General features: G+C 43.3%; 1 protein-coding gene across 1 annotated transcript in view; it reads left to right on the top strand.

The window, feature by feature from the left end:
• The window catches only part of DNAH12 (dynein axonemal heavy chain 12), a 3791933-nt gene that overhangs the window by 2896033 nt on the left and 874830 nt on the right, over nt 1–21070 (top strand). The gene's annotated exons all lie outside the window — the stretch shown is intronic.

The raw sequence follows: 21070 nt of genomic DNA, 5'->3' as shown, positions 1-21070 counted from the left end.
CTATTTATCGTTACATGACATACAAACTGTTAATACCTATGTTGCTAGTGGTATATACTCAAATCATTGTATTAAAAAAAAGCAACCTATTTCTCTTTTGGTTCACACTCCAATGGTAGCATTGTTACATCTGCCATTATAATATGTTAACTTTCTGTACTGCTGAAATCTATTTTACATAGGAAAATATCTTGCAAACACAAAATTGCAATTTGGCTTCCACTAATGGCTCATGGGATACATAAATGGAATGTACACTGCCATTGTATGATGCATAACTCATCAATGTACCCCTTGGAGGGAAGAAACAGAGACAATATGGTCCTTAGCCTGAGTATTCACATTACATATTCTTTGCCTTCTTGGGATCCATAGATGTCTACTATAAACTAACTTAACTAACTCAGGTACATATATATATATAAATATATATATCTCCTCCCTCTCTATCACTCTCTGTATGTACACATAAAGAGTACAAAGAGGGAGTGGGAGGGCACGGCCAAGCAAGAGAATCAAAAAATGTATAACATCTCAGCTAGAGTCCTCAAAGATGATCTTAAATTCATACGCACTCTGAAACTTACCAAGTTTTACAACACAGAAGTAACAACGAGGGCAATTAATGAAAATCCGAATGACAGAGAAATCAACCCTCTCAGTGTTAATGATGTCTCCTCTGTCTGCCTAGAAACCTTGCAAAGTGGTATCAATTTGGGGGATCACCTTACAGGTGTTGAAATATGTCATTTTGATGTGCCTACCGACCTCACCATCTAATGCCATAGACACCTTTGAAGAATTGTTTGTAAAATATTTGAAGAAATTGTCTGGACATAAGAGTTGGAAGTGCAATTTGAGCCATCCTCACTCCCTGGTCCTTGTCGGCTTACAAAATGATACTAACATAGTTATTAGACCTGCTGATAAGGGGGGAGGAATTGTGGTGTGGCAGAAATTCTCTTATCTGAAGGAAGCACTGAGACCACTAGGAGATACTGAATGTTATGAGGTGATCACTCGTAAGACATTACTAAGGCCCAAAATCGGTTTAACCAGAAATTAACACAATGGTCTCAACAGGGACTCTTTGATGATAGTGAGATTTATTTTTGAAATGTGATTTTCCAGTGACACCTATTCTATATTTGCTTCCTAAATTACACAAAAGCCTCACTGAACCACCAGGGCATCTGATAGTTTCTTGCTTGTGTTCCTTATTGTTAGAATCAGCTTCCAAGTACCTTCATAAGATACAATTTCCTTTTGTTCTGGATTTGAACTCATATCTTTGAGATACTTCAGACCTATTAAATAAGCTGCAAGGGTTTAATTGGGAATCCCATTACAGTCTTGTGTCCTTGGACGTGGTGTAGCTTTACACCAGTATTAACCATGCAGCTGAGATTCAAGCCTGTGAGTTTTTCCCGAAACAGAGGTCCATAAGTTACAAACAACAAAATTAAGTAATCATTGAGCTTTTTTAACGTTTTGTTTGACTAACAATATGTTTCTCTTTGAAGATAAGCTATACAAACAAAAAAGAGGTACTGCCATAGGCTCATGCATGGTCCCAACCTATGCCAATCTATAGTTGGGTTGGTGTGAGGAATGTATAGCTAGGTCATTGGAACTCTACAAATATATGGATGATGTTGTGTGATTCAGGTACATTGATTACCTGTTTCTAATCTGGGGAAGAGCCCCAGCCACAATGTTGGACTATGTCTCTATACTGAATTGTAATGACCTGAACTTAGAATTGACTGTTACCATGAGTTCCAGCAAGCTAGAATTTCTCAATGTTTGTTTTGAAATTATAGATGGCATACTCCATGGGAATAGCTTTCATCCCAAATCTGTCATAAATAGTATACCTTTTGGAGAGTTTATTAGTGCAAGGCGAAACTGCTCAAGGGAAACAGATTTTTTGCAGGGAGCTACAAAAATGAGTACACGCTTTAATAGCAGGGGCTATTCCAAACAAGTTGTTACACAGGCTTTTGAGAAAGCACAAATACCTAGTCGTGCTGACTTGCTCAAGAATAACAAGAACAACAAGTCACTCAAAAAGGATAATGATGGACATATTAGGTTCATTACTAAATATACTGCACAAGCAGCCAATGTTAAAAAGATAATTCATAAACATTGGGTGAAATTGGATATTATGATAGTTGTGGAGACTCATCCATTGGTCACCTATTCTAAAGCAATAAATATTTAGAATATGGAGGCTCCTATTATGATCAATAGTTTTTCTCTGAATGAACCTAACTGGCTTGCACGACAAAACTATGATTTCTACAGGTGCGGCAAATGCAAACTATCTAAACTTACAATCTACACCTTTGAATTTGAATATAATGAAAAAGTCAAATGGAAAATCAAGCATGAAATCACATTTCAAATGGATTGTGTCCTCCCACGTGTTCCTCATTTTATGATAATTATCTCCCCAGCTTCAGCTGCTTCGGAATTATTTTTCTACAGAGAGTGCTGTGTGCAGTGTCACCGAGTCGATGTCCCTCGAGGGCCTCTGTTCGACTGTTGACATCATCATCAGTATAAGTAGCACACCAAGCGCCCGTTGGCTTCAGTTTCATTTTTCCAAGCTAAGGCTTCGAGTGAATTACACCGCGCTTCAGTGAAATAGTAATTTTCATTGGGAAATGTCTTCTTTGTCGACTCCATCGACGCCCAAGTCGGACTTTAAGAAATGCCAGGAATGTGGGTCGAAAATGTCGATCACCGACCCCCACTGCGTATGTCTGTGGTGTCTAGGCTCCGGGCACCGTGATGCCAACTGTGGCTCCTGTCAGGCGATGACCGAGAAGGCTCTCAGAGAGAGTAAAGGTAAACTGGCAGTGGGGAGGATATCGTCAAAGTCACCTTTGAAAAGGGCAAAAAAGACAGATGAGTTGAGGGATTCTGCCCGATGCAAAAAATCAAAAAGGTCTCAATCGAGAAGTCGATCGCGCCATTCTTTGTTTTCTTCATAGAAGGCCAAGAAGAGGCATCATAGGTCACCTTCGACCTCCAGTGATTCCTCGCCGGAGGTAAGCAGGTGTCCTACGAAATCCTACAAAATCCGATTCCCCTGCTAAATGGGACGCATTTCGTAGTGAGATGATGCAAATCTCAGAGAATGCGGCCTCAACCCCCTCGAATGAAAAGCAGACGAGCTATCCCACAGTCGCTCCAAATAAGGTCGAGAAGGGGAAGTCAAAGACTAAATCTTTGAATCTGAGCTTAAAGCCGGCATTACATCGAGAAAGTTCTCGATCCGACGAAAAATCGCTGAGGGTGATGAGTCGGGAACCTAGCCCATCTAGGGTTCTTTCGAAAAAGCACACAACATCAAAAACTTCAACGTTTTCGCTGACCCTGTTGGCATCAGAGCCGTCGACACCTAAATTGAGGTTGACGCTGACTAAACCGGCACCGATTTCAAAGCCATTCGTCGACGACTTTGACGACTACTTCGACATTGTCGAAGCCATTAGTAGTCCAAGACAAGGTTTACAAGCCTTTTCCTAAAAATACTATTTTAAGTCTCTGTCAGCTACATATGAGGAGGAGCCTCCCTCTGATGAGAATACACAACCTTTTGGTCTACAGTTTGGCACCCCTAATGTGCCAGAGGAACTAATATCTGACGAGTCCAAGCTAAGAGATTTATACGATAATCTCTAGTCGGCCAGTGGGTTGGATACCTCACCAGAGTTAGTTTAGCAGGCCAGAACCCTCTGAGCATGCTGACTCCTCATACAGGTTATTGAATTTATGGGATGGAGTAGCCCTACTCCATCTTTTGAGCAAGATGATATGATGGACATCTTGAGCCAGGGTCCTCAGAAAGACACAATTTTACCTTTCCACATGGCGCTACAGTAAAGAGTCTCCACTAATTGGGAGACCCCAGAAACTTGGGCTGCAGTAAATAAAAACTTTGCAAGGAAGTACAGACCACCCAGCAGTGACCCTTAATATCTCACCAAGCATCCCACATCAGAAAGCTTGGTGGTTCAGGCAGCTATGTCTACCAGACAGTCAGTTTACCCATCCATCCCGGCTGCCAGGGGTGATAAGAGAGTGGATGCCTGGGCGCAAAAAGTTTTCACTGCAGGTAGTATGTCTTTGGAATCGAATAATGTGACTTGCACATTATCTAGGTTTAAGTTTACCCTGTGGGACTGTGTTGCTATGGTGGCTGAACACATCCCAGAAGGTGAAGAAAGATACGGCTTCCTGGCAATCATTAAGGATGGTAAGGAGGCTATGGGTGAATGTCTCCAGTCAGGTTTGGATACTGCAGACAGCATCAGCAGATCTATGGCTGCTAGCACAATATTACGCAGATTTACGTGGTTGAGGAAGTCGGGGTTTGCACTAGATGTGCAGGCAAGACTACTCAACATGCCCTTTGACGGCTCAAGGCTGTTTGGCAGCAAGGCGGATCAGAGTTTGGAAAAGCTGTAGACCTCAAATCCTTTAGCACCGCCATTATACAGCCTCAACAACCTTATTCAGGCTCATCTTCCTCGAGGGGTAGGTCCTTTCAATTCTACTCCTCAATTGGAAGAGCAAGAGGACAAGCCGGTCAAAGAGGTCAGATAAGATTCCCTCGTGGTGGACAAGGGAGAGGTGCTATGTCAGCCCAAGCAGCAGCAACTTTACCTTCAGCCACTGCATCAGCCGCCTCTAAACCACTCGGAGGCCTTGACTCACAAGACCCCAGTGGGAGGCAGACTTTCTCAGTATCTAAATGAATGGGTGGGCATTACTTCAGATGCTTGGGCATTGGAAATTCTGCCCCAAGTTTGCTGCCTTCCTTTTCAGAGAGTCCTCAGGATCATCCACCGGGAAACAACTCTGTCAAAATTCCGGATCCGCTCCTTGTGCAGGAAATGTTGTCCCTGCTAGAGAAAGGTGCAATAGAACATGTATCTGTAGCAGAGAGGAACAAGGGTTGGTACTCCCTGTATTTTCTAATCCTCAAAAAGGACAGAGGATTGAGACCCATCTTTGACTTAAGAAGCTTGAACAATTTCCTCAGGAAGGACAAGTTCAAGGTTGTTACCCTTTCTCAGATCCTTCAACCTCTCCAACTCCAAGACTGATTGGTATCATTGGACCTTCAGGATGCTTACTTTCATGTGCCAATCCATCTGAAGCACAGAAAGTACCTGAGGTTCGCAGTTGGCGGTTCTCATTTTCAGTTTTGAGCTCTGCCATTCGGAATGACCTCTGCCCCGAGGGTCTTCACCAAGTTGATGGCGGGGGTGGCAGCGAGTCTCAGGAGAGGGGGGACTCGCGTCTATCCCTACCTGGATGATTGGCTGTTCACAGCTCGCTCACCTGAGCAAGCCCGGGAACATCTCAAGGTAACCAGCCACCTGCTCCACAGACTTGGCTTCTCCCTCATTTATAAGAAGTCCCACATGATACCATCACAAAGACTCCAATTTATTGGAGCAAACTTGGATACTTCCTCAGGAAAAGCCTCCCCAACCAAGGTGAGAGCTCAGCACATTCTGCAGATGGTCACCAAATTCCAGAGTGCCTAGCATCTTCCGGCCTTTGATTTTCTGAGGTTGCTCGGTCTCAGGGAATCCTGCATTTTTCTGGTACCAGAGGCTCGCCTGAGAATGAGATCCCTCCAGTGGGCTCTCAGGACTCAGTGGACCCAGTCCTCAGGCAAAATATCAGACCACCTGCAGGTTCCAGGCAGAGTTGCTCAGGACCTTCTGTGGTGGGCTTGCAAAGACAACATTCTCAAGGGAGAATCTTTTTGGCAAACATGGCCAGAGATAACGGTAGTGACGGACGCCTCACTCACAGGGTGGGGAGCCCACACCAATGATCTGGCAATCAGCGGTGGTTGGTCTCCATCCGAGTCCAAACTACATACCATTCTTTTGGAGCTGAGAGTGATCAGACTAGTGCTGAAGGCCTTCCTGCCCTCTATATGGGGAAAGAATGTCCTGATAATGACGGACAACACGGTGGCTATGTACTACCTCAACAAGAGTAGAAGTGTAGGGTCACTACCACTGTTCAGAGAGGCAATGCAGCTCTGGTTCTGGGCAATACAAGAAGGAATCTCTCTGTCGGCAGTTCACCTAACCGAAGAGCAGAACACGGCGGAGGACGCTCTGAGCAGGCAGAGCAGTCTCCCACGAGTGGGAACTAGCTCAGGAGGTCCTCCAAGAGATCTTCACCCTTTGGGGAACCGCTCAAGTGGATCTGTTCGTGACCAGTGTCAACCGGAAGTGCGAACTGTATTGCTCCAGGGAATTTCCCCCAAGATGAGTTCTAGGAGACCCGTTCGTAGTGGACAGGGATTTCCACTCCTGTATGCGTTTCCTCCATTCCCCGTCATTCCTCATGTGTTTAGGAGGTTGCGAAAGTTCGGAAAATTAATGATCCTAATTTCTCTGGATTGGGCCAGGAGGACATTACTACCTGGATTCATCTTCCAGTCAGGGAGGACAATTTGCAAAAGCGGTCCTCCATTCAGACCATGATTAGATCTAGATTTAATTGGTAGTCCCACCTCCAAATTATTACTGCTTTGGGAGTCTATTATAAGATGACGAATACGTGAGAGGACACAATCCATTCGAAGGACAAGTTACTTAACCCTGGTAACATTCTTTCGATTGGATGGTCCTCCCATGTATTCCTCATCGCCCCTCCCAGCCTACCACGCCATAAAATGTACGTGTTCTTACACTTTACACCTTCTGTGAGTCTACGGGCTGTGGTACGCCTGGTAATTCCGATTGAAGGGCGGGGGGACAGAACTGAAGCCAACGGGCGATGCGTGTGCTACTTATACTGATGATGATGTTGACAGTTGAACTGAGTTCCTTGAGGGACTTCGACTCGACGACAATGCACACTGCGGCCTCTGTCGAAAAATATTTTGCTGAAGCTGGGGAGATAATTATCATAAAATGAGGAATACGTGGGGGGAACATCCAATCGAAAGAACGTTACCAGGGGTATAACTTGTTCGTCTGGGTAAATTTGTTGTATATCTAATACTTTGTCCTTATAAACAAGCATACATTGGATCAACCATATGTAGTTTGAAAATAGGATATTACAACACTATTGGGGTATAAAGAACAAAGATGAGGCTCATCCTCTAGCCAAAAATTTTCTTGAGAAACATAATGTTGAATCTGAAAGATTACATTTTTAGGTTTGGCTCATGTATCGAGCATGTTTTGGAGTGTTGAAGTTACGTCAGCTTGAATCTAAACTCATTATTCTTTTCGAAACATTGCAGCCCAACGATCATAATGTGGATAGTGAATTGCATGTTTTCTTATGATCAGTCGTTTTCACTTTTTCTACTGTTATCATGACTATTGAATATATTTTTCTTTTTCCTGTTGTATCGCCACAATTGTGCTCATTAGGGTAGATGTTTTATGATTCGAGAACACTGGCACTTTAAGGACAGTTGGTTTTTCCCACCCTATAAATATGGCACGGTTGTATTTTCTGTGCTGTCCCGGATTCATATACCAGATGAGCTCCCTCATGTTGTTTGAAACATTAGCTTGCACTTTTGCGATTTGCATTGTATATTGAGAAGTATATCTGTCTACATATATTTGTAATTTTATCCTTGTAAGAAGCTGCTGAACTGCTCATTTGCACATTCTTGTTACTTAATATAGACATTGAAGATTTGCTGCTAGTATTGCTATTTTGTACATATTTGCATATTTGGCACATTGACATATATACTCCTCACCTAAAAACACATTTACTGTTTGCTATTTGTACACTTGTGCTTTAGAATATTGAAATATTAGCTGCTAAACTTGCTATTTTTTGCACATTGGGATTTTCTAATGACCGCTATCCATTTATATTATTATTGATATGTACATGTTGCCATTACTGCTCTTTGCACATTTGTGCTATCTTACACCATGATATGGACCTGCTGCTACCATTGCTTTTTACAAACTTGTGTGGGAATTACACCATGACAACACAGCACTGCATCGTCATTGTGGGCTGTGCATATTTTTGAAGGGCGGATTGTGATATTGAGTACAGTTGCCGATATGATTGACATAGCCAGATGCCGGTGCAATTTGTTGCTGCTTTTTTTGCCTGTTCTCTGTTTTTAAGAATTACCTGGAATATATGAGTTGATTTGTCCCGTATTTTATGAGACTCACCTTTACTCTTTTTAATAATTTTCGCAATATGTTGCACATTAAAAAGTAATTTGATTATTATGAGAAATGAAAATCTAGGTGCTTCACATTGGACTGGATTTTCTGTTTAATGCATTACTGGTTTATATACTTTGAAGTACTTCTCTATTAGCAACACTAGTTCAAAATGGAACTCATTATTTAGATCTGCACTTGTGTCTGAACCAGTAGGGAGAAACAGTCCTCTCTCTATGTTTGATTAACTGTGACTATGCACCTAGACATCACAATGTTTTAAAAAGAAACGCTTGCTAATTTTCAATTGATATCAGCCTGACGAAGCCCCGACTGGGGAAGAACGCGTGGCGGTTCTGTTTCAGGAGTTTTTTGTAATCCTGTCATAGTTGTGTGATTCATGTCGTCAAGAATTGATTAAATGACAACTTTATCCAAGATCAGTGGAGTGCTGCGAGTTATTTTTTTTTCGAACTGATTTGCCAGTACATCTCGGTATATCAGGAAGAAAGTGGTTTTATAATTATATATATATTATTATTTTTTTCAATTGAAAACTTTAGTTGCAGAACAGCGGATGTGTAAAGTGATCATCTTAACTCTGCATCCCCCTGTTGATGACCCCTAGGATCTACTGATGTGTTATTTATATAGCGCTTACGCCTAAGCACTTTACATATAACACAGATACATACAATATCACCCAACCGAAGTTGGTACTCATTATTTGACCTTGGAAGGATGAAAGCCTGGTTTTGCCTTCACAGGATTCAAACCTGCGAACTGCAGATCACACAGATCGCAGCTGCAAATGCTCAACCCACTACCCACTGAGTTATCATGCCGGCTTCTAATTTTGTATGTCATTGTGAATCCCATCTATTATGTATGTGCTGATGGGCTGCAACAAGGGGGGGCGCTGAGTTAAGATGATCATCACTTCCCATATCCGCTGAATTTCACGGGTTTTGTTGCGTTAAATCTGATCTCCTTAACTGCCCCTTAACTAAAGATCTTTCAGTGAATTTCAAGTTTTTTTGTATATCATTTTATTCAAGGCCACTAGCCACAGCTTTCAGCCGTGGACACTGTATATGTTCCACCTATAGGTTTCCCTGGGGACCACTAGCGATGGCCTTTGGCCCTGGCCATTGAGCACAGCCTTCAGCCATGCCCACTCAATATATTTGAAAACGCTTGTTTTCTTTTAAGCCCACATGTTGCATCAATAGGTTTCTTTGGGGCCCACTGGCCATGGCCAGTGCAAGTTACACCAATAGGTTTCTTTGGGACCAACTAGCCATGGCCTTTGGCCATGGGCAGTGGCACAGAGACCCATTTTTCAAAACTCTTCCAATTCCCATGGGATTCCCTGATATTACTCTGATAATGTAAACAAACTACACATGCTCACAGTATTTCTGCGGTATCCGCACGATTATCCGGAAAACCTAAACAAATCAAAAACTCTGCCCTGGCCTCACAGGCACTCGCCAACTTCCCCATCCTATTTCCATGCCCCCCTCCCCATGTCCCTATGGTGCTTTTTCCTTCCCCAGCCGTCTCTTGGTACCCCCTATCACTCTTTGTTTCGTGTGATGTACTTTCATTCCCGATCGCGTCTTCCGTTGTAGATATAGTTATCTTTTGAGATGCCCGTGCTATTGCCATGATAATGGCAAAACGTTCGAACCGTCATTCGGTCTCTGAATCCGACCCACATGCTATCCTCTTTCCCCCTCCCTACTTCTACCGTGATGCAATGTCATCCTTTGTCCTCCCCAAATACATTTTTTTGCACTTTTCGTTTTCACATAACCCCGGTTATCGCTTGCATCTAGCAAGAAGAAAACAGCAGCTTTTTAATTTCTGAAAAGCCTCTCTGCTGCAAAGCACCATGGGAGATATAGCTATCATTTTGGGAGAAGGGGGCAGCTACTGGACGGGAAACCCCAAACCTTTCATTGGAAATTAAGTCAACGCTTCGTACCTAAGTTGTTTCTCATTTGGTCCAATTGCGTCCAGGAGTATTTTCGCTTCGGCCTGATAAAAATTAGACCTTTTCTGTATGGGAAAATTAATGGGAGTAGAATAAAAACAGCGTTTTATTTTTTAACAAGTCTTTCCCCAACTTTCCAGTCTGAGGGGTGGGGGGTAGGGAGTAGGTAGGGCGGTGGCATGACAAACCTTTTGTTTGGAAAATATCATCCAAATCCGTCATGAAAGTCAAAAGTTATTAGCAATCGAATTTTCGGATTTCGTAGTTATCAAGGCAATCACCTTAACTACAGGGCGATATATAGTATACTATACAATGTTCAAGTCTACCCATTTTGTCATTAACGTTACTACCATCATCCCCAAAGAATAACATAATAAGGTGTACCAATGTTGGGAATATCAGTGTAAATAAAGTCTGTCACGCTACAAATTAAACCTTAACATCTCACTACTCCACTACTTCAGAACACTGACTTCATAATATTGATGTAAGCTGCTGAATACTTAGAACGAGTGTTGTCGTGAAGTACTGATGTAGTGTGAATTAAGATTTCATTTGTAGTGTAGTGGACTAAATAGTGGACTAAACTCCAGCAGTGCAATAAATGAACATTGTTAAGCATAGTACCCTAAACCTCTCCTTTTCAGTTAATGACCGATTTGTTATAGAGAGAAAGCTCAAAAGAAATGAGTCAAAAAAGGAATTTTACTGTACTTCCTTTAAATATTGAGGACACGAGTGTGGAAGAAATATGTTAAACTATACTTACTAGTTGTACTCTGAGTATTATGTGCCAATGTCTCTCTCTCTCTCTCTCTTTTACTCTCTCTTCCCCCACCCTCCCTTACTCTCTAATAATCTCTCCCTTCCTCTTGCTATGCCTTCTTTCTCTCTCTGTGGGCGAGAGTTGTGCTGTCAGGTGCATGTTTTCAAGAGCCACCTCATCCATTGCTGAAAGCAGAGCAACCAAAGCAAAAATACAGGTATCTTGAGAGGGGGTGCTCTGTTATTGTATGGTTTAAACTAGAATGAGAGCGTCTTGGTATTTCGAGGCATACATTTTCATTGCATGTGTCCTCATAAATGTCGTTGCCACACAGTGAGTGTTGTTTGTACTATGGGAGGCAACGGGACACAGATTTGGGTTGCTAGGGTTCAGCCAGACCTTGTGAGGAAAAGAGGATCAGACTGCAGCACCTACAAATGCATTTTTTATTTTATATTTAACTTATTAGTGTTTGTCCATACTGCAACATTGTTTTGGTGCTCACAGATGAAACAGATTATTGGTTTTAATGAGTTTTTAATCTGAGCATGACCCATTACAAGAAGGAAAGACATTTTGAGGGACAAAATAATGTGTATTCTTGGCAAAAGAAGCTATTAAAAGGGGACATTATTTAATTGTACTAACATTTTAAACTGGACTTTTTTTATTCTTGCAATATTCATTTCCAAAGATGTATTCCAGTGTATTTGTTGTAGGTTATCATTCTCAGATGGACTGTCTGATGCACTCCTACTGTATGTTTTAAAACATATTCTTATGGGATTGTGGATGTGGTCATTATCAATGAGGGTTCCTGGCTGCTTTGCATAAAATCAAAGAGCGTTTTGGCAATATAAGAATGACCACAGATCTTTTTATTTGAATCATTAAGTATATGATGCATATTGGACTTAGTGTCCATTTAGTTTTCACAACTCTCACCCTAACATTAAAATATTTTTAGCCAAGAACTTCATATACTCATGTGGATAGGCTCAGGATTTGAATGTGTAGATAAAATGGCTATGACATCTGTCGCTCCATTGGGATCCAGTGGCCGCCTGGGTAAGGATTGCTGTGTTCATGCTCGGTCACCAATGCATAGACCCCCTTTGAGAATTATATATAAATAGTATAATAAAGAACTTTGGAACTTGACATCAGGTGTCGGGTTGTCTCTTAATTCCTTATTACGTGACAGGGACTGCCTATAAAAAAGATCAAATCTATAATTCTACCAACTTTGGGAATGTCAACATTAACATTATCAACTGCCATGGGTTTTCTCCCCCAGTGCCAAGGCCTTTTTTGGTGATTTTGGTATTTCGCCATTCAATGCCTTCTAACGTTTTGTGTTTCATTAACCCCTTAAGTGCCAAGGACGAGGTATCTCGTCCTTGGCAACAGGGAGGTAACCCCAAGGACGAGATATCTCGCCCTTATCACTTAAGGGGTTAACCGCTAAACATAACATAAAATAATACCAACACTGTTGGAACCGTAACTCAATAGAATAAATGGCAGTAAAACCATAACATCAGTACATATTCCCACTTTGCCCACTCTTGGCCAGTAGGCTTCACAGTTACAGAATCACTATTCTGGATCTTTTTATGGGAGAAATGACATACTCCCAGGAAATTAAAGCTGACATGATACAGTGGGTAATTTAAGCACATATCAAACCCATCACAACCATTCAATTAGTAATATTGTATATTAAACCTGCACTCAAGTACATTTCCCCTTATCTATCAACACTTTGTGCCTTATTCTTAACATTTTTCGCAATTCTTTCACATTCTAGGCTTATTGGAACAACATGCACCTAGACCTCCACAAACTTTACCAATCTCCATTTTGCTTACTATATTATGTCTTTTCCAATTTGTTCTTTAGTGGTAACCACTTTTTGTCCTTCTCCACTCCATCCCTCTTCTTTTCTATTTCCTCTTAGAGTATTGTTTGGGGAAGGGGGGCCACAATACACCACTTTTCAGACAAGCCTAGGTGCTCTGTCACCACTACGGCGGTGACTGGCGAAGTATAAATGGTGATTAAAGGAACTCAATCACTTGATTGAAAATGTCCTCGTGGCCACCTAGGTACAGTGAGCAACCTGAAGGTGTCTCACTCACTAGTCCCCGGGGATCTGTCATCCAGGTGGCCAGGACACAGCCATCGCTTTTGGATCCAGTTCCTGGGGGTGGACCAGTGCGGGAGGATTACCTGGATGAGGGGTCTTCGGGCAGGGCAGTGGGACACCAAAGGGTGAGACACGGCATCCCCTTCCTTATGACATCTTTTCCCCATCCTGCTAAGTAGGATATTTAGAAACTCCTCCTCCGCCTCCCTTTTCCAACACGAACACTTTCTCACACTGTGAGCGACAACGGACCAAGACCAGAGCGGTTTACCCGACATGTCCCAACACAAGGGTCAGGCAATTGACAACGACGACACACATCTGACCGCCCGTTCCCTTTCCCATAGGGATAAAATGCAGAGCACACTCTGAGCAAGGCCGAATGCACGAAGAATGCAGCTATTCCAGGACGGCAGTTCAAACGGAGGAGAAAGGCGGCGAGATCTGAAAGGATGTCAAGGAAGGAGTTGCCCTTGCCCTTTTCAACCCAGGCCAGCGAAGCCTACCGACAAAGAAAACACAAGACCAGGAATCGCAGCTGGTGAATGGTGTGACGAATGTCAGCGGTACATGGAACCCTCCTGCACTGATAGCCAAGGCGGTGAGATGCAGTTGCCATCATAGTACCGTCCTTGACTCCAGCTGCAAAAGAAACGCCAATGAGGGGACTAGACTGTGTTAGACTCAAGGTTGCAGTGGCAACATTAAGAAGATTAACAGACAGAGGTATTTTGTTGTAAACAAGTTTGGTACCAGAGATAGAGCGGTCTGGTACCACGTGGGCGTTCATTCAAAGGTCACTAGCTGGTACCCCTCTCCTGAACATTGTGAACCCGACTGAGGGAATTGTGAAACAGGCGTTTGTGCCCAGATGAGGGGAACACTGTGCAAACTGTGATTTTGCGAAGCCACACTTGCCATAGGCCTGACATAGTGACTCGACGAGACATGATCACCCATCCGGAAGTGTCTGTTTAAAATTGGCAAGTGCTTTGAAAGGTCTCAGCCTGGACTGAGGGGACCTAATTTAAACATTGTCAGGCTGTTTAAAAAGACATTGGGCCTCATTATAAGATTGCCGGTACCGTTGTTACTGGACCAGCAAACTACGAGTTCAGCTCGCGGGTGCCTTCCCGCCTGCCAGGTCTGACCTGCAGGGCATACCGGCACCCGCGAGCAGAGCATGTCGGATGCACCGGCACCATTCTGACTGGTGCCGGTGCATCCAACCTCCCCATTCCCATTGAGCCCTACAGGGGCTCAATGGGAATGGGGGAGCATTTTTTTCCGATGGCCGCGAATGGGCAATTACCGGGTCTGGCAGGCCGTAATTACCCGTAATTGCCCATTCGCGGGCGCTGGAAAGAAAATGATACCAGCGGCAGCCGTGCCGTTATTTACCGTCATAGATACCGCCAGGATCATAATGACCCCCATTGAGACTTTTGAATATTACAAATGAGGAGGTTGTGATTGAAAGGCGGTAGGGAAGCCGACTGAGGGACATCAAGAGAAAAGCAAAGGGAAATTAATCCCACTCTGTGAAGAAGCTAAGTGAACTACATTGTGACGACAATTATGAACCCGACTGAGGGATCTCCACAGTGAGTGGTTGTGAAGAAGCTAAGTGAACTACATTGTGATGACAAGTATGAACCCGACTGAAGGAAGTCCACAGTGAGTGGTTGGTCTGAGCCTGACTGAGGGAGGCTGACAATTGAAAGAAGGATCAGAGCCCGGCTGAGGGGAATCCAACGGTGAAGGGTAATCACCCAAGGTAAAGATTAACAGAAGGAACCTTTGCTTTGTTATTTTGGCATATCAGGCCCTCTGGGTCAAGAGACTTTTCAGACTAAGAGACTTGGGCACAGACGGCCCTGATATATAGAAAAGGAACTGTAAGCTTGTACCAGAGAAGCCCAGGAGTGTGCTGTGCTGAGTCCCGCCGTGTCCTGTGCTAAGAAACGTGGGGAAGGGAGACCCCCGTTATAACATCCTGACTTATCATTTTGTAAACACTTCTTTCTTTTCTTGTGAATATCATTCCACATTATTTTGCATAGTTTGCATAGGATTGGCAATAGTTTTTTTTTTAGAATAGGCCCTTTTTATTTGACATTATTACTTGATAGTCCTAGCTTGCTCCCATCTTAGATTTAGGTTTAGATTAGGCGTTTATCTCACCCATTTTACAGTTTAATAAACACCCTTGAACTGTGATCATTTGTCTCTGTCTTACTTTGATGCCATACCTTCCTTACAGTACCCAGTCAAAAGAAAGGCTGTTTAATGGCCTCTGGGCTATGTCTTTTGTTCCCATGCATCTCTGCCGGAAATGTTAACATGATATTGTTCTATTAAAAGTACACATTCTTTCTGTCTTGATGGGTTGCTTTGTTCCCCCCACCCCTTCCCCACACACACACCTTTTGGACATTCTCTCTTTCCATCCATGTGTTTTACCTTAATTCTTCCTTCCGTAGTTAGATTTTGTTACCTAGGGTGATGTTTTGTACTTTGAAGGGAGTGTTGCTAATATTTCATTTATATGTTTAGTTGCTTGTTTACCCCCTCTCCCTCTCTTCTTGTGTCCGTGTTTTTGTGTGCTGTTTAATGTTATGCAAAGCTGTTTGTGTTGTGTTTCCAAATGTCCTGAAAAGTTAACCTGAAATTATTATTTTTATCTTTTTAATCTGCATCTCCAATTTACATTGATGAGGTTTCCTCCTATTTTTTTACTTGCACACACACGTAGTCCCATCAGACTTCTAATTCTTTCTATCCCTTTGTTTTTATTTGAAGCCTTCCTTCAAAATGTTGCTTGTTACCGAAGACCATTTTAATTTTATTCATTTATCCACCCCAACCTCCTAATTTATATGGTCATAATGGCAGTTCTGTTATACTAACATGTTATGATATGGTGTGTCATGTTTTGTTATGCTATTTTACAGCAATGTCATATTGCTTTGTTCAAAACTGAAAGGGCTGTGAAACAGCTGAAAGTTTACATGTAACACTCCACAAAGACCCAAATAATAAATAAAGCACAATAGCAGCACTCAGTTCATGTAAAGGGACACTTCGCCCAAAGTAGACCTGAAAATGGAAGCTGGTGAACAGACTCTGCAATTTTTCTGAACCTAAGATTCTTCTGCTGCCCTCTATTAGCAGCACAACTGCAGCTCAGGTTGAGATAGATGGACAAGTCTGAATTACGCAGATTAATTTCCAACAGGAAAACAACCTCCGACGCCACTATTTTCATACCCATGAAAGCAAGCCTCAAAAACGTACCAACAGCCTTGTCCAGGACCTTGCTCCCAGAGATACCACAGATCAAAAACCACTCACTCAAGAGTGCTCGTACTTCCTCTCAAATTTCCTGTCTGTAGGACCTGGCCATTTGTGGCTGCTCAGGACCTAAGGAATATGCAGAAGAGTTTGTGCTCTCATGCTCTCTTGTGGATCAGTTCAATACATGGAGGCAGTGCAGCAAGGCCTAAACGCCTGTGCCTAAGTGGCCAGACAGTCTTTAAGCACAGTCCTTAGAATTGACAGTTGCCGTCCTAGATTGTGGACCTTAATATGCATGTCTCTTGTGAATTAGCTAGTCTGCCACGTGTTCCTTACAGCATTGCCTCTAACTGAATTCTCTTATACTGCATTCCAGTCTATTATTCACCATTTCAGTACATACATAAGAGTCATTAATTCTTTCTTCTTCTCCCGAGACCAATCTAGTATGGCTCGGAAGGTGGGAGATTCTTTGCCAAACTCTATTTTGTATCCCACCGCACTCATTCTGCAGTTAGCCAATTTCTGGTTCTGACACATCTATCAGTAGACTTGGCTTTACCAAAAACCCCTCTTGCTCTCAGCAGGAGGGAATCCAATATGATTATCTGGTTAGAAGACCACACAATCATAAGCATTGTTGAGCACATCCCATCCACAACATGACTAAATGTAATATCCCCAACACACTAGTAATTGCCTGAATTAGACTTCTCCTAGCTAACAAGGGACGCTCTCATGCCTTTTCTTGATTACTTTCTCTTATGGTCAAAACACTAACAACTATAGATACACCAAAACGGTCAATATCAATCACACTTACTTTTTAATATTTGCCTACATGTTGTGAGTTAAATCTTTACGTTTTTGTCCCCCTGACCTTTCCCACTCTTCCTCTCCTGCTCTGTTTGGGCCCATTTCCCTGTCATCCCTCAGATCATGGTCTGGCTGCAACCCTGGACATGGGTCAAAATGTGCCTCGATGGAAAAGGCTCTGCATTTTTAACCCACTACAATGGTGATGCAAGTTGTATGAGCAATGAATAACATAACATTTGCTTGCATAGCTAAACATTTTACACCAACAACAAACCAACATACATGGCAAACACTCACATTGGTATAAAATAAAGTGCATATACAACATCAGGATACAAACTAAAACAACATTCTATTAACACAATAACAGATTAACAATCCCAAGCAAAATCGTGAGATACGGCGTCAGCAGTGTTGGCTTTATTTTATGCCATGTTTAGAGGTTAATAGTATGCTAAATGTTATTGTTTGCATTACCAAAGAGTTTTATATAGATATTAACCTGTCACAGTCAGGAGATCAACAGACAACTTGAAGCAAGATGTTAAGTCCCTATGGGCTTTAGGATAAATGAGGGCTGTTAAAGGGAGTTCACAATGATCACACGTAAGCTTATTTCAGGGACGTAACCCTTACTCTGTCCTTCTCTGCCTTCCTGGCAGTTATCAAAAACGTTACCATTGATCTCATTGGTTTTAAGTGGCTGTACTTAATTCTTAGCTGAGATGTCTTTTATGTTGGAACATCCTTATCTGATTCTCTTTCTATACACATTGGCACGAAGACTACTGGGCCTTGCACCATCACGGCAAGCTTGTTGTCTGACTATTTGGCATCCTAGCTGAGATCACATGGGGCAGCTGAGTTGCTCACCCTTCTTGGGTTGCCAGAGACTATCTTGAATTAGCTTCCTCCATCAGTTTAAGGGCCTCTGTAGAAGTCCAGCTCTTGGTAACACACTCTCCTTCAAACCCCCTGCTTCTCCACCCCATCCCGTTCTTTGTATAACTAGTCTCTTTCCTGTTCTCCTCAACAGACTGCAATGCACTAATCTGTCTATCTCTTCTCCCTTCAGGACTACTCCTCCACTCGCTCATCCTCTTCTCCCAATGATGGTTGTTCCACCTCATACACCTCTTAACAGTTTTTTCAAGTCCTCCTCTCCTCCACTCAACTGTCTGTCCATAGCCTCCTCTTTTTCACAATAATTTCTCTTCCAGTCATCCCTCATCCCTCCTTTCAGTACCGTATCTCCTCCTTGTGATATTCTTTCTTGCTCCCCTTTTCCTCGCAACTGTTCCTTTAGCTTCTCCTCCTCTCTTCTGTGTGATGTTCTCACCTTCTCTCTGCTTACTTTCAACTCCTCTTTCACCTCCCCCTTCTCTTCTCTTCAGCTCCTCCTCTCAATTCTCCTTTCACCTCTTTCTCTCCTCTCCTCTCCTCTCCCCGGCTCCTCTATTTCATCCTATTATCCTTATCCTCCACTCATCTTGTCTATTTTCACTTGCACTTCTGTCCTCTGTCTGTCTCACCACCTCCTACTTTACACTGCTCGTGCACACTCCAACTCACCTCAACCCCACTCAACCGTTTCCAGCTCCCAACCCCTTATTTCCAACAATCACTTGCTCCATTTTAAAGAGAGGGAGATTGATTGGCCTGCTAATTGCTTAATTGCTTGGTGACTCTCAGCTGGAGCATTCATTGCTTCCAGCTCCTGGATTGACTGTCGATACTGGGACTCCTTCTAGCTGCACATGCTTGAGTGGGTAATCAGCCTGATTCCTTATTGATTCTGGCTGCCATCTGAAAACTCTTCTTTTCTGCTTCATGGGCAGGTACGCAACCTGAGAGGCTCTCACTCCTGCGTATGAGCGGCGATCATACTGCTGACTCCATGGTTAATTTAGAGCTTTACGGGGAGCCACTCTCCAGGTTCCCAGGTCACTGTGTGTCAAAGCTCTGATGAAATGAAATCTGGAAAGACGCAATCCTATGCTCTGCGCAGTAAACTGGAGCGACCTAACAAAAGACGTTGCAGCCATGTACGCTCTAGCCCGCCATCAGGTGGCCCGTCACCGTGCTAGAAAAAGAAAAAAAGGGGAAAAGGAAAAAATCACAGTGGGGGTCATTCTGAGTATGGCGGTAGGGGGTTAACGGCACCGGTAAGGATGCCGGTGCCGTTCACCCCCTACCGCCACATTCCGAGGTCCCTTAGCGGGACCCACCAGGACCGGCTGGTCTGACCAGCCGTCGTTAGCGGCAGCCGTTAAGGGATCATGGAGCTAATAACGGGCCTATGGGGGCTCAAATGGGAATGGGGAATGGTTTTCGAAATGGGGACTTACCGGGTCCGCATAGTTAGGAATGTCCCGGTAAGTCCCCATTCCGACTAACCGGACCCGGACCCGAGTTTGGAGGCAGCCATAGTGCTAGTAGCGTATTTGAGAACACCTTCAGCTCAGCCGCCACCTATGTGGAAGAGAAAATCCCTGCCCCCACATTAAATGTATTGGCAGTTACCATTGATGTAATCTTTGGTCTTGCCTCCAGTATGGCCTAGGAGAAACTGGAACTGAAAACTATTCTTGCCAGAGTTGTGGATATTATTTTTTATTAATAACACAGCTGTGGATGAATTGAATGTGACTGCCACCTCTTGGGACTGTTCAAATTATAATTGTTCTTTTATAATGCGCTTAATACCGGAGAAGGTTTCTAAGCGCAAGACCATGATTTGAACCTGTGTTGATATGCATTGTCTTGATTCCAAGACAAACATGATAGCTCGGAGCTATCCTCCCGGCCCCTTGTTATTCCCCACCTTTGCCTTAACAGCATATCACTGCCAGAAATGCCAATCAGGAGGATTCCATTGTCATCGTGGAGACCCCCATAACTGCTCCAAATCTAACAATGTGTAAAATTGCACATGAAAAGTCCTTGGCTGTGCCATATCAGCTTGCAACCAGGACGAACGCTCCCCTAGCTGCGGCTGCAGAATCATAGATACCTAGTCCTGCGAGCCCTGCTCCCTTGCGACTTTGAAAAAATAATTGTGGTAAAAGGAAAAAGTCAGCGCAGCAAGCCACCGAATACAACCGGGTGGAGCCTACGGTGGTGGGCATTTCAACAACCGGGGCTGTTTCCCTTATGATGGCTTGTCACTCTCCTTTAAATCACCTGTCTTGTGCCAACAAAGACATGATGCTGTGCGAAAGTGTAAACCAACCTATTCCCGAACCACAAGCAGTTCACAAATGTTTGAAGTCTCACTGTGGCCCTATGTACACCCGGAGTGTACTGCAGCAAGCTTGTTCTTTCGGAACCTCCCTGCCGCCTCTCCAGCCCACCCCTCTGCTGAATCCATATCAGGAGCCATCCATCCTTTTGTGTACTAAATCTGGCTCCATAATGGCTCCCAATCAAGACCCCCTTCTGGGAAAATGGGTCAAATTCTTTGAACGCTCGCCTACAGAAATCGGTCTAATTTGTTGCAGCTACGTCATCAAATACCCTTGTTAAAGGCCATCAGTACAGTGGACATTGAGCATGTTGGACTGCAGGACATTGATTCTGCTCAGAACTGGGACATTGTCAAATTTGTGTCCCCATTTGTGGCTGATCTTCTCCGTATGTATCACTCTCATGTTCATAATTTGGGTTTTTATTTAACGGTATGTTGGAGACACTTAGTAGCTAATCTTCCCACATAGATTTTACTCCCTAAATCTCAGTCAGTTGATCCACTTATGGAGCAGGGCCACGAAACAGAGCGCGCTAGTTTACTCTCTGTCCTATCTAAGCAGTGTGAGGGGTCAGAAATGTGAGGC

This window comes from Ambystoma mexicanum, chromosome 2p (assembly GCF_040938575.1).
Source record: "Ambystoma mexicanum isolate Mex_15411 chromosome 2p, UKY_AmexF1_1, whole genome shotgun sequence".
NCBI classification, from domain to species: Eukaryota; Metazoa; Chordata; class Amphibia; order Caudata; family Ambystomatidae; genus Ambystoma; species Ambystoma mexicanum.
The sequence above is the reverse complement of the archived record's forward strand: the minus strand, read 5'-3'. Positions and strand labels throughout refer to the sequence as shown.